At 52.8% G+C, this 12,503-nt stretch overlaps 1 protein-coding gene across 1 annotated transcript in view; it reads left to right on the top strand.

Annotated features, from left to right (window-relative positions):
- Positions 1 to 1,800: 1,800 nt before the first annotated feature.
- ACAN (aggrecan) overlaps positions 1,801 to 12,503 on the top strand; it is a 68,649-nt gene continuing 57,946 nt past the window's right edge. Inside the window, 1 exon segment of the mRNA XM_081547209.1 lies at positions 1,801 to 2,152. The gene's annotated coding sequence lies outside the window, so the exon portion shown is untranslated.

Genomic DNA, 12,503 nt, shown 5'->3' with positions numbered 1-12,503 from the left:
GAATTGAATTATCCTTCACTAAGCCCACCTGTCCTGAGACATATGTCAGACATGACCCATTTCACAAATGAGGGTATGGTTTGTTCTCACCAGAGAGCATCAGCTGAATGAATACTGACAGGGAAATCCATGACCTTCCTGTTTGAATTTTAAGGATTTGTCTTTTTTTCTAGAAGGGTCATTTCCTCTGGTCTGGACACTGAGGTCAGTAACTAGTAAGATTTCATTCCAAAGACACTGTTTTCCTGCGAGGGGTTCTGAGCACCATCTTGTCAGCAGTGCCCAAAGTGTTCTGCAACTTAGATACCTGACTTAGAAAAATCAACAGACTCAGGTAGAACAGGGGTGAAGTCAGAGCCGGCAACCAACGGAACACCTTATAGCCCCAGCTCCCAGGACCAGCGGGTGGACTGGGCACCACACCCTCCTCAGGCCCAGGGCAGGGAAGGGGTGGGGGGGGTGGGGGTAGCTCCAGAGAATGTGCTGGGCCAGGGCCAGTCCTGCCCCCAAACAGGGGGAAATATCCACACAATTCTAGAGTAGTCACACTGGGGAAGCTGAGGCACTCTGGCCCCCTTGAATCAAGGAAAAACTGGGTCTATTATCTCCATAATGGGCAGCCCACAAAGATCCCACCCCTTGTGCTTCTCCATTCAGTCCCTACCCAGTGATGGGTCTAGCGGCTTCTACCACACTGACCAAGGCTGCTAAACCTTAGTGTCAGTCACCAGCAGCTTCCTCCCTAAGGATGCTGAAGGCCACAAGCCAGCCTGCATCCCCCAAAAGTGCTGATACTGAAACGGCAGCTCGCATAGCAGCAAAGAGAGTGTGACTTTGGGTATGAATTCAGACCTCGCCTTGAGAGGTAATTCCATCACCCTGTGAGCCTCAGTTTTCACTTTTTTTTTTTTTTTTTTGCGGGAGGTAAAGTAGTTGTAATATGTATCTCCTTGGGCTCTTTGGGAAAATTAAATGAGATATTAATATGCATTAAGCAACCAGCTCACAGAAGGTCTTCAAATGCTGTTAGTTCTTTTATTCTTTTGCCTGGAATCAAAATTAAGGAGGGTGGTGTCTGCAGCTACTGGAGAATTCCTGCTCCGTTTGAAATATCCTTGTCCGTCCCTCCTGGATTGTGAAGACCCTCAGCCTTTGGTGCTGAGACTTCCAGCCCCCAGCACGCCTCCCCGCAGTCCCCTAATCTCCTTTGCCCCCTCCGCACTCCCCTGCCTTCTCGGAGCACCCCATCCCCAAAAACTTTCAGCCAGTTCCCCAGGAGGGTCCTTCCCGAGCGCGGCCCGGCCGCAGGGGGCCGCGCCCCTCGCTATCGCATCTTGCGGAGCATCAGCCGCAGACCCCGCGCGCGCGCCGGGGAGCCCGGTCCGGCCGCGGCGGCCACGGAGCCCAGCCCGCCGGGGGCTGCCAGTGCCGGCGCGGCCCTCCGGGGCCCCCTCCGACTGCGGAGCGGCCCGACCGCATTGCAGACGCGGGGCCCTCCAGCTCTTCCCGCGCCGCCGTCCTCCCGCGGGCCCCGGGGGTGCCGGGGCCGCGCCGCCGTGCAGAGCGCTCCTCTCGCGCCCCGCGCGCCCTGCGCGCCGGACCGGAGCCGGGGTCCCGCGCGCTCCAGCAGCCTCTGTCTTCCCCTCCCCCTGTCGGCCGCCCCTCGGGTCCCCCGGGGGTGGGGTTTCCCTTCGCGCTCGCCCCCCCGCCCCTCTCCGGGGCCCTCCCCTCCCCCGCCCGCCCCTATGTATGTGTCACCGCGCGCCGTGCCCGCCCGCCCGCCCGCCCACCTACCTTCCCGCCGCTCCGGAGGGGGCTCGCAGAGCTGAGGACGCGCGCGGTGCTGCTCAAGGTCTCTCTCTCAGCACCCTTGCCGGCCGGCATCTGACACGGGTGCCAGGGGGCTCCGGGCGCCTTTCAGCATCCCTTCCCCAGGCCGGCCGGGACTCCGCTACCCAGACGCCGCCGCTGCGGCCACCGCCCGAGGGGACCAGCGGACAGGACGCCTGCAGGAGGAAGGGTGCGCAGCTCCCGCCCAGAGCGTCTCCCCCGCGGCGCGGCCAGACCCGGGCCTCCCGGCCCCAGGAGTCCCCGCTGTCTCGCCAAGTGTATGGGACTGAAGTTCTTGGAGAAGGAAGCCGAACTCTTGAAGGTAACCGTCTCCTGCCCTCCAGAGGGAGGCTCTCCCAGCGCGCCTGGCGAGCCGGGGGAGGTGCTGTGGCTCCCCCTCTGTGCCGGAGGCTGCGCTGCCTCGGTCTCCCCCTCTCCCGGGAGGCGTGTGCTGCGGGCCCCCGACATCCACCCGCTGCGTCCGCAGTGGACTTGGGCAAACTTTCTGGCTGTTACAGACTCAGCGTGGATGGGGCGAGGGAACACGTGAGGAGGGCTCTTGTCTCCCGGTCCCCAGAATGAAGGAAGGGAGAGCAAAAGAGCCTTCGCTCCAAACTCCCGTCTGTTTTCAAGCCTCAGGGTCTGGGAGGAGCTGTAGTGGACAGAGTAGCTGCTTCAGAGTCAGAGAACTGTGGGTCCCAATCCCGCTGGGCTATTTTTGAGTTGATGAGGTTGGGGAGATGCTTCATCTTCCGGAGCTTTGGCCTGTCCTCTGTCAGAGGGGAAAGAGGAGGCTTCCTGACAGTAGAGTGGTTGGACACTAAATGAAATGACAGGGCAGCATGTCAGGTACCCAGCAGGTGCCTACGCAGAGGCTGAGAGAACTCCCCCGTTTGGTCCCACTTCCTTGGCCACTGGGCACCTGGAGGTGGGGAAAAGGCCAGGTGGAACTGGCAGAACCCGGGACAGGGCGCCTGCCCACAAGAGAGCCAAGAGCAGTGCTCTGAACATGCCACCCAGAAGGAGCATTCCTCAAAGAAGAAGAGGAGAGATGAGAACCCAGGGCCACAGGTAGCCTTTCTATCTCTAGGTTCCCCTACCGGAGAAGCCAGTGATGGCAGAGCAGGATGGGGTAACCCCCATTACCCCTGGGGTTGGGTAGGCAGTTGTCAATGTCAGTGGAACCCATGTCCTAGACTAGACCAGACTGTAGGAGTGGGAGTCATCTTTTATAAAGGGACAGGATCCAACAAACTTTTTCATCATTCCCCTCCTTGTAGTCATAAACGGGGTTCTGATGCGGTTCTTCGAGGGTTTCACCACTAAGGAGCCCAGGGCTGTGCATTTTGATCGATGCGTAGATACTGTGGGAGTGGCTGGCTGCCAGGAGGGAAGAGAGGAATATCCAAAGCTGAATTGGGTTAGTGTGACGTTTCAGGTCTTGGATGCTGCAGTAGGTGGGTGTCTGACAGTCTCGGGGAGCCCTGAGCCTTGGAAACACCCTCATCTCTGAGGGAAAGTGATTCCAGGAATGACTAAGGGGCACGAGCAGGACTAGAATGTAGGTTTTCTGAGGCCACAGTCGATCACTAGTCCTGACTGAAGGGTCCAGACGTCTGGGATCAAATCCTTCTCTTTCTTCCTTGCCTTCTGGGTTGCCAAGGAGACAGGACAGTCAGGTTGCCTGAGCTTCTGGGCAAAGGGGCTTACAAGGCTCAATTGATGTAAGTGTGTTGACTTGTCAATCACTGGGCCAGGAAGAGACTACCCAGGAATGGAAAGGCAACAGGGGAGAAAAGCCAAAGGCTTTTAGGGGTGAGAACGTGGGGTGGGGAGAAATGATGATTCTAACCTGAAAGATAGAAGTACAGAGCAAAAGATCTCTCCAGTTTAAAAAGTTTTGGATGAAGGAATATTCAAAAAGAAGAAAAATCTCTTTCAGAGAAATGCTGGAATTCCTCAGGTGACATAGAGTTGTGTTTAACTTAGTTGTACTTCTGTGCAGTTTCGAGCTCAGTGCCGGGTACATTCATTCATTCTCTGATATCTGCAAGCGCCACCTAGGTAAGGTAGCAGGCTCTGTGCTCAGTGCTGGCCCAGAGCGGGTCCTCTGTAAACGGAAGGCTTGACATGACCCAAGCAAAGCTCTTAGCACGGTGCCTGCCACCGGACAAGTACTCAAAGCTGTTTGATATTATCACTGATTTTAATATTAAGTAGAAGGTTTTCTTTCACTAGAAATTTTCAGTGAATGTCATACTTAAATTGGGATTCTCCCTTTATTATCTGAAAGCCCTCTGTTCAACAGCAAAGAATTCAGAAGGGGAAAGCATATATTATTACTTCTTTGGGTGGAGAGTCTGTGTGTTTGAGGGGTGAGAACCTGCGCTGTCTGGGCCCTTCCTCACACCCATGCACACATTTTGCCTGTGTCACCCTCTCACACACACAGTCCCAATCCCAGGCAGCCTGCACCCCCACCTACAGAGATGGGGCATTTCTCCATCCTCACAGACCCAGAATGGCCTGTCAGAGTCCCCAGTTAGAGTTATAATCCAAGAGAGAGCTCACCTCCTGAGCTGGTAGGGAAGAGCCATGTGGCTGAGAAGCCTGCCGGCCAAGGCAGACCCAGGTTCGAATCCCAGCTCAGCCAACTACTGGCCACATAACCTTATCTTACTTAGCCTCCCTGAGACTCAGTTTCCTTTTCTCTAAAAAGGGGAGGAAAACCTCCAATTGGGGATTTTTGTGAGGATTAAAAGACAATATAATGCCTTGTTCAGCTCTCAGCAGGCACCGCAAACCTGAATTCCTCTCCTCTAGTGGTTGCTAGCCACCCCCTCCACCCCAGGGTCCCAATTCTGTCTCAGTGAAAGACCATGTGTCCAACTTTTGATGTGGATTTTTTTTTAACGATCCTTTCTAGAACCTGGTCCCTCTCAAGGCCCCTCTTGTTAGATGCTAGGAGGACCTCAGCTGAGCCAAGGGAAGCCCATGGGCCCCAGTTAGGAGTGTCATTTTTAGTCTGTTCCCACAAGAACATCTAGCACAAGAGTTGTCCAGCTGCCAGTTTTGAAACCAATTTAGTGGCAGTGTAATGAAATAGGAATAGTATCTCCCATGTTGCAAAGGTAAGTATTGCTTCTAGAAACTTTGCTTTCTGATATATATTTTGCAGTTCTACAGAAGTATATATGTGTTGACAATCTACATGAATATGCACTAATATACACAAATTTGATATTTGTGTAATGTATTTCTTACTGTGGGTTGTGATCAAAAGAATTGGAAAACCCCTAGTCCCGATGACACTTTTGTCTCTGAGAAATTCCTGCCTCGTGGCCCCAGCTGGCAGGCAATGGGGCATCCTTGCTGCCCTTGTAGGAACAAGACCCTTAAGTATCTTGGAAGATGGAACCTGGAGGTGGGAGTGAAGGGCAAATTCAAGGAAGAGGACAGGCCCGCTTACAAGTGGAGCAGGCAAGGGGACAGGGCTAACTGGCTGCCGTGGGAAAGGGAAGGGGGGTCTATGGATGGGAACACATCTTGAAACAGGAGCTGTCCTCTACTGCTATCACCAGGCCACCTCTTGGCTATGTTCCCATCATATTTGATGGGAGCTTTACTGCCCCCCTTAAGAAAGCCCTGTTCCAGGGGGCAAAGGCCAGGCTGTCTGTGTGGCATCTGCTCTGGGGAGCTGGGGTGGGGACTGCGAAGGATCAGCTGCTAGGGGCGGAGCAAAAGTAGGGTTCGGGGGAGGGTGCGGGATTGAGGCAAAGGGAGGACCAGAGAAAGGGGGAATTTGTAGGGAAAGCGGTAAAACGGTTCCTTTTTTCAAAAGTTGAATCCAGGGCAAGAACGGAAACCGTAGGGTTTACTTTTAAAAACTCAGAGCCTTCTTGTGAGCGGCCCGAGTGTGTGTGTGTGTGAGTGTGTGTATGTGTGTGCTGGGAGGGCGGCCCTGCGGGCTGGCCTGGGTGTGTAAGAGGCGACTTTTCTCCCTCTCAATGGCCTTACAGTGTACCCTAAAGAAGCTTTTTGTTAAACTCATGAATAGGTGGATTTGGGGTGTGTGGTGCTGGGCACCACGATCGGGATATTTGGTTACCTTTGAGGTTACATGTTTTTCCTTTTAAGACACACACTCTGAAAAGGAGCCACCTCTACTGCATAGGGTCTTGGGTAGGGGGGGTGTGGCGAGGGGGGAGCACTTGCCTGTCTCTCTGTAATTGATTTGACTTGAGGAGCATGTATAAAGAAGGATAAACTCAAGACTGGGCAGATCTCAGTGTCTAGCCTGTGGGGAGACAGCCTCTCTTCTGTCCAGGGCTGAGACTCTTCTCAGTCCCTGGACTCTGGGCCTCAGAGACAGAACATGGCAGTTCGCAGACCACTGATGTCCAGGACTTCAGGGCCAGGGAGGACCCTCATTTAAGAGATGGCAAAGGGGGACTGAGGCCTAAAAAGGAAAAGGTATTGTGCACCAGGCCGTGCAGGTCGATGAGGATCTGGATGGGAACATCGCCCTTCAGGCCCTCATCCTGAAACATACCATGTTCATGGAAACCTCATTCATTCATTCATTCTTTCAGCAGCACTTGTCACATGCCAGGCACTGCACTAGGTGTGGATAACACAGCAGTACATCAGACAGTTCACTCTTCCTGCCCTCCAACTGCTCATGGTCTAATAGGGAAAGCAGGCTATAATCAACTTGACCCTGACTCCTCATTTCTATAAGACAGTGGTTCTCAACTGGGGAGCTGCTGTGCACCCAAGGGAATATTTGGTCATGTCTATACATACTTAATGTTGTCACCATGAGAGAGGAGTGATACTGCTGACCTTTAGTGGGTAGAGACCAAGGATGCTGCTGAATATGTATGAAGCACAGGACAGTGCCTTCACCTCAACAAGAGAGAATTACGCAGCCCCAAATGTCAGTAGTGCCAAGATTAAGAAACCCTGCTCCAGGTCTTCATTTAGTCATTGGATCAGGCCATGTCCAACTGTGTCTAACAGCAGGAAAGTAAGCCGGGGGTAGGAGGGCAAGAAGAGAGAGTGTGGCAGGTGAGTAAGAGCAGACAACAAATGAAAAAAAGACCCAGGGCCACAGAGGTAAAGTAGAGATAACTCGGACTTTGGTGGCCCAGATCCAAGTTGAAATCCTAGCTACAAGCACTTGGGCAAGTCATCTGCTCTGAGCCTCAGTTTCTGTGCCTATGAAATGGGGCTTGTGAGATAGTTTGAGAGAATTCAAGGTAAAGCAAATAAAGGACCTGACACACAATACCATAAAATAGCAGCTGTTATTATTATCTGAGGTTTTTAAAGGTCACACTCTGGAAAGTTACCGCATCAGCCGGTGTAGACATGTGATTATGAGGTCCAAGAAGGTTGCTGTTTGGAGCATGGTTGCCATAGTAATGCCTTCTGCTTGTAGGGGTAGAGGGTCACTCCTCCTCCTCATACATATAGCTCTCAGCAAGGGGTGAGAAGATGGGGAAAGCTTTGCTTCAGCGAGAAGCCCAGTGTGTGCACTCTCCACTGTGAGGTACCCTGGACTTGGAGTCACATGAACTGAGCTGTGTGATGTGAGGAAATTGCTTCACCTCTCTGAGCCTCAGTTTCCTTATCTGTAAAATAGAGATACTAAGGCCTGCCCTCACAGGTCCAGATTAGTGAGAAGTTACTGTCTAGGAAGCTGCCTTGTGGGGGTGCCTGTGAAGCCCAAGCTGGTTTTGTATCTGGTGTACCTTGTACCTAAGCCAGTACTGGGCACACACAGACAGGCTGAATGAATAAATGAATGAACAAACTAGTGGACCGTTGCTCTATAAATTCCTTTCAATTCTCGACGAGGAAAGTGCCAACAATACCCAGATGGGCATCCTCCACTTTGCTATCTATCCCAAGAAGGCCAGAAACCAGGACCTATGGTTCTCACTGCCTGCTAGGGTCAGGTTACTGCGCCAGGCAACAGCTCCCTCTAGAGGGAACTGCAGATACAACCACTGAGCTGGGACAACCCCAAGAGCTGGATCCCCATGGGGAGAGGGAGGTAGAAATGGGACCTCAGAACTGAAAAGAGAACCAAATCAGGATCAGGCACCCAGAGATTTATCTCAGTGTGGGCATATCATTGAATACCTCCATTTTCCTTTCTTTAAAATGGAACCATTTGTCACTCACATGGAGTTGAAATAAATTAAGGCCTAACTGAAAGCCACTAACCAAATGGGTGGATTTAAGAAATCCAAGTGACTCACTGGTAAAGAATATGCCTTCCAATGCAGGAGACGCGGGTTCTATCTCTGGGTCAGGAAGATCCCCTGGAGATCGAAATGGCAACCCACTCCAGTACTCTTGCCTGGAAAATTCCGTGGACAGAGGAGCCTGACAGGCTACAGTCCATGGGGTTACAGAGTCAGACATGATTGAGGCACTGAGCAGGAACAAACTTCTCTGAACCTTCTCAGAATCATGAAGCCTCAGAGCACAGGGGGACTTAGGGAGAATTTAAATCACCTGCCTGGGATTTCCCTGGTGGTCCAGTGGTTAAGACTGCACTCCCAAAGCAGAGGACACAGGTTCAATCACTGGTCAGGGAACTAAGATCCCACATGCTGCAAGGTATGGCCAGAAAAAAAAATCCCCTGCCTCCATCATCATACAGGGGAGGAGACTGAGTCCCAAAGAGGGGAGGGCACTGCACTTGGAGGGGGCACAGGCTGCTCTTGGCAGAGCCATGGTTTTAACCAGGCTGCTGAGGCTCCTCCCTGCATGTCACATGTCACATTCAAACCAGTAACAGGAGGTGCTAGGACACAGAAACAGTGGGCCATCACATCTACCTGTGGACACATTGTGTCCTGGGACCACCCATCACCCACCATTGGGCCACCTTCTGGCTCTGTCCCTCCAGGGTCCTTGCTGGTCTCAGGGCTGCTTTGGGGAAGGAAACCTGTTAGAAGAGAAAAGTCCAAAGCCAGGGGGAGTGCAGGCCACATTTTCCCCAACAAACCCTGGATCTTGGCCTGACCTTCCCGCCACAACTCCCCCCCCGCCCCCGTCAGGGGTGCCCCCTTCCTCCCCAAACCCCTCTTTTTGACCTTATCCGGATGGCTCAGAGGAACACCTGTATTCTAACATGACTCAGGGATGCAGCAGATGTTTGTCTGTTTTATAAGACACTGGAAAGGGGGCCTAGAGGCTGTCACCAGAGGTAATCTCTGTCCCTAGGATCAGAAACATTGGAGGAGCTTTTGAGAAACAGGGGTTCCCCCAGAGATTGTTGAGGGGAGGCAGGTTAGGCATCTGTGTTTTTCAAAATCTCCCCAGGTGATTCTAACGCAGTCCCATTTCGGAACCCCTTGTTTAAAGCCCAAAACTGTTCCTCTTGTTGCATTTGATTCTGAGTCCCTCCCTCTAGCCCTGCCTTTTGGTATGACTTGTTCTCCCTTTTTTGTCGATAGAACTACAGCCTCTGCCCCTACCTTTGTTCTTCAGGGGAATGGGAAAGTAGAGGCCTGCCTCCCCTCTCCTGTGGGAAAGGCTATCCACTCCAGTATTCTGGCCTGGAGAATTCCATGGACTGTATAGTCCATGGGTCACAAAGAGTCAGACACAATTGAGCAACTTTCACATATCCCCTCTCCTACCTGAGACAGGGACTATTCTTTCATCATAGAGTTGTCCTTGACCTGGGATTAAAGTACATTTAATGTATTTGAATGTAAAAGTACATTCTGCCCTAGAGGCAAAAGAAGCTAGCCTAGGGTTCTCCAAAGTGGAACATTCCTTCCCGAGATGTCAATAGGCATTGCATGTAAAAAAAAAAAAAAGCTCATCCCCAAGGGTTAAACAGAATAAAAAGTGACCCTTTCTTGTAGGACTTCTCAATGTGCTAGTGAGCATTGGAAATCACATGAAGTTCCTCACATTGAATGTGACCAGAGCACTCTTCTTCCCTAGAGCAGAGTGAGGTTCTCAGTCTGGAGATGCTGATCTAGGCAGTCAGCCAGATTGATGGGGCGGCAGAAATGAGGCTGCAGCACCAGGGCCCCGGGGGCCAACCCAGGACAAGGGGGACCCCACCAAGGAGAGCTTAAAGCCCTAAACCTCAAACACAATCACTGCTGTGCTTAGTCGCTCAGTAATGTCCAACTATTTGCGACCCCGTGGACTGTAGCCCACCAGTCTCCTCTGTCCATGGGAATTCTCTAGGCAAGGAACACTGGAGAGGGTTGCCATGCCCTCTTCCAGGGGATATTCCCAACCCAGGGATCAAACCCAGGTCTCCCTCATGGCAGGTGGATTCTTCACTGTCTGAGCAAAGCTGGACTCAACCTCTCCTTTTCTACCTCCTACCTGCCACCTTCCGTTTAAACACTGGTCTTGCTGGGAGTTCGTTTTAGTTCTTTTTTCCCCTAGATTAAAAAAAAAAAAAAAGGAGAGAGAGAGGTAGAGCATTCAGTGTGGTTTACTGGAGGGTGGGGCCCTGGCTCCTCCTCCGGCTTCTGCCTCTGAACAGGGTTCTGTCTCCAGACCAGGCTGGTCTCCCTCCAGCACACACACCCCCACACCCTATCCCCTCCCCTTGGGCTGCAGGCCTGACCCAGAGTGCTCTACCTGCTGTCTGACTCCAGGGGGCGCCAGTCTCCTGTCTCTGTGAATAGCACACCCCTCCTGCGGGGGTGGCGGGTATGGCAGACCCAGAGCTTAGCAGAGAGGTCTCCTGTCTACCTGCCTGTCTCTGTCGCCCTTCCTCACCACTCCATCGATGGGTGTCACCCCAACCCCCAGGTCCACACAGCCCAGTTAGGGGGCTTCTTCACCCCTTTACCTCAGCCTTTAATTTCCCTGGCGCAGCCTCATTCTGGATTTCAGTTGCTCCCTGAGCCCCACCTGCCGTGGCTTCTGCTATAGCTTGTTGACATTTTAAGAGAGAGGGTCCCCGTGATGTGAGAGAACCTGAGTCCTTCCTGCCCGTTCCACAGGGAGAGGGCTACTGTGTCACCTGGTAGGGGAACTGGAGTGACTTTGTTGATCAAGGAGGCTCCTCACCTTCCATTGCTCTCAGGAGCTCCCTCTGCTCTCTCTGCCTCAGGGGCCCCCGCGCCGGGCTTCACCCACAGGGGTCAGCAAGACTCCGACGTACACCAGGTAAGGCTCGGGCAACTGCAGTGGCTGGACACTGGCCACTAGTCTGGACTACTCCTTAGTCACCGTAAGAACCCTGTGTCTACACTTAGATGCAGGCACCAGGCAGTCAGGCCCTCCTCTGCCTTCTGGGGATTGCCGAGGCTCTTAGAAGACCTTAGCGGTGTGGTCCTTTCAGACTTAGAATAAAGCCCAGTCCTCTTTCTTGGCCCAAGGCTCTCAGAAGCTAGTCTCCATGATATACTCTCCCCTCACCCACCACTGGCCTCTTCAGCCACTGGCCTCCCACTTCATTCCCAACTCAGGGCCTTTGCCCTCCTGGGCTCCTCTGCCTGGATGCCCTTCCCACAGGGCTCTGCATGGCTGGCTCTTTCTGGTCATTCGGGTCCAAATATCACCTCCTCCATGAAGCCTTCTTGGCCACCCAGTATAAAGAACATGAACACCCTCGACCCCACACTCCAGCAGTCCTTTATCATATTTTCCTTGCAGCTGATCACTGTCTGAAAGTTTCTGCTTGGTTGTTTTCCTCGGTGGTTGTCTGCCCCCTTCCCAGCCCCTCCAGGAACAAAAGCCCTGTCTATCTTGATTGTCTTCTATCTCCAACACATAGAAAATGCTTGCCACACAGCAGGTGCTCAGTAAAAGTCTGCTGAGTGGGACCTCCCTGGTGGTCCAGTGGTTAGGACCCCGCACTTTTACTGCCGTGGGCCCAGGTTCCATCCGTGGTCGGGGAGCTAAGATTCCACATGCCACGTGGCATGGCCAAAAAAATTAATTAAAAGTCCGCCAAGTAACTTCCATCCAGTGCTTTTCAAGCTATCCTCCAGGGGGTTGACATAGGAGATGTGTGTCTCTGACACCCCACAGGGGCCACAGAAGTGAGTTGAGAGGGGCAGTGATTGTGGGAGTCGGCGTCAGATTCTATGAGAACAACTCTGATTTTATGTCTTCTGAAAGCCATTGTATGGTGCATCTTTCTCTTGTCATAGATGTGAAAGCCGGGACCTAGAAAAATATATGTCCTGCCTGGAGGTGTGACTGTCAGAGCTGGAACGAGGGCCCAATTTCTCTGCTCCCAGTGCTCTGTCTGCTGAACATGGCAGCTGTCTGAGGAGAGTTCCCACCTGCCCCACCCACCCCGGCCAGGGCCCAGGGACTCTGTAGTCACCCCGGTGAGCTGATGTTCTGCCATCAGAGGGGCCCAGATGAGGAGATGAATGGTTGCTCTCTTTCCAAGCTTTCCTTAATGATTCACGCTGACTCAGACATCGTGGGGAGCAGCTACTTTTAGAAATAAACGTTCAATTTTAGATCCTGCCACCTTTGGAGCCTCAGGTTCTATCACTGGCCACCCAGCATGGGTCTTTTATTGCATTTCCGATATCTCTTTCAAGCTGCAGGGTCCCAACACACCCCATGACATGTTAGGCGGCCAGCCAGGCACCAGGGGAGAGGATGGAGAACAAGACAAGATTTCCCCTGGCGTTGCAGCTCAGTGTCTTCATGAT

This window comes from Giraffa tippelskirchi, chromosome 12, assembly GCF_054371585.1.
Source record: "Giraffa tippelskirchi isolate mGirTip1 chromosome 12, T2T-mGirTip1v1.2.pri, whole genome shotgun sequence".
Classification (NCBI taxonomy): Eukaryota; Metazoa; Chordata; class Mammalia; order Artiodactyla; family Giraffidae; genus Giraffa; species Giraffa tippelskirchi.
The sequence above is the reverse complement of the archived record's forward strand: the minus strand, read 5'-3'. Positions and strand labels throughout refer to the sequence as shown.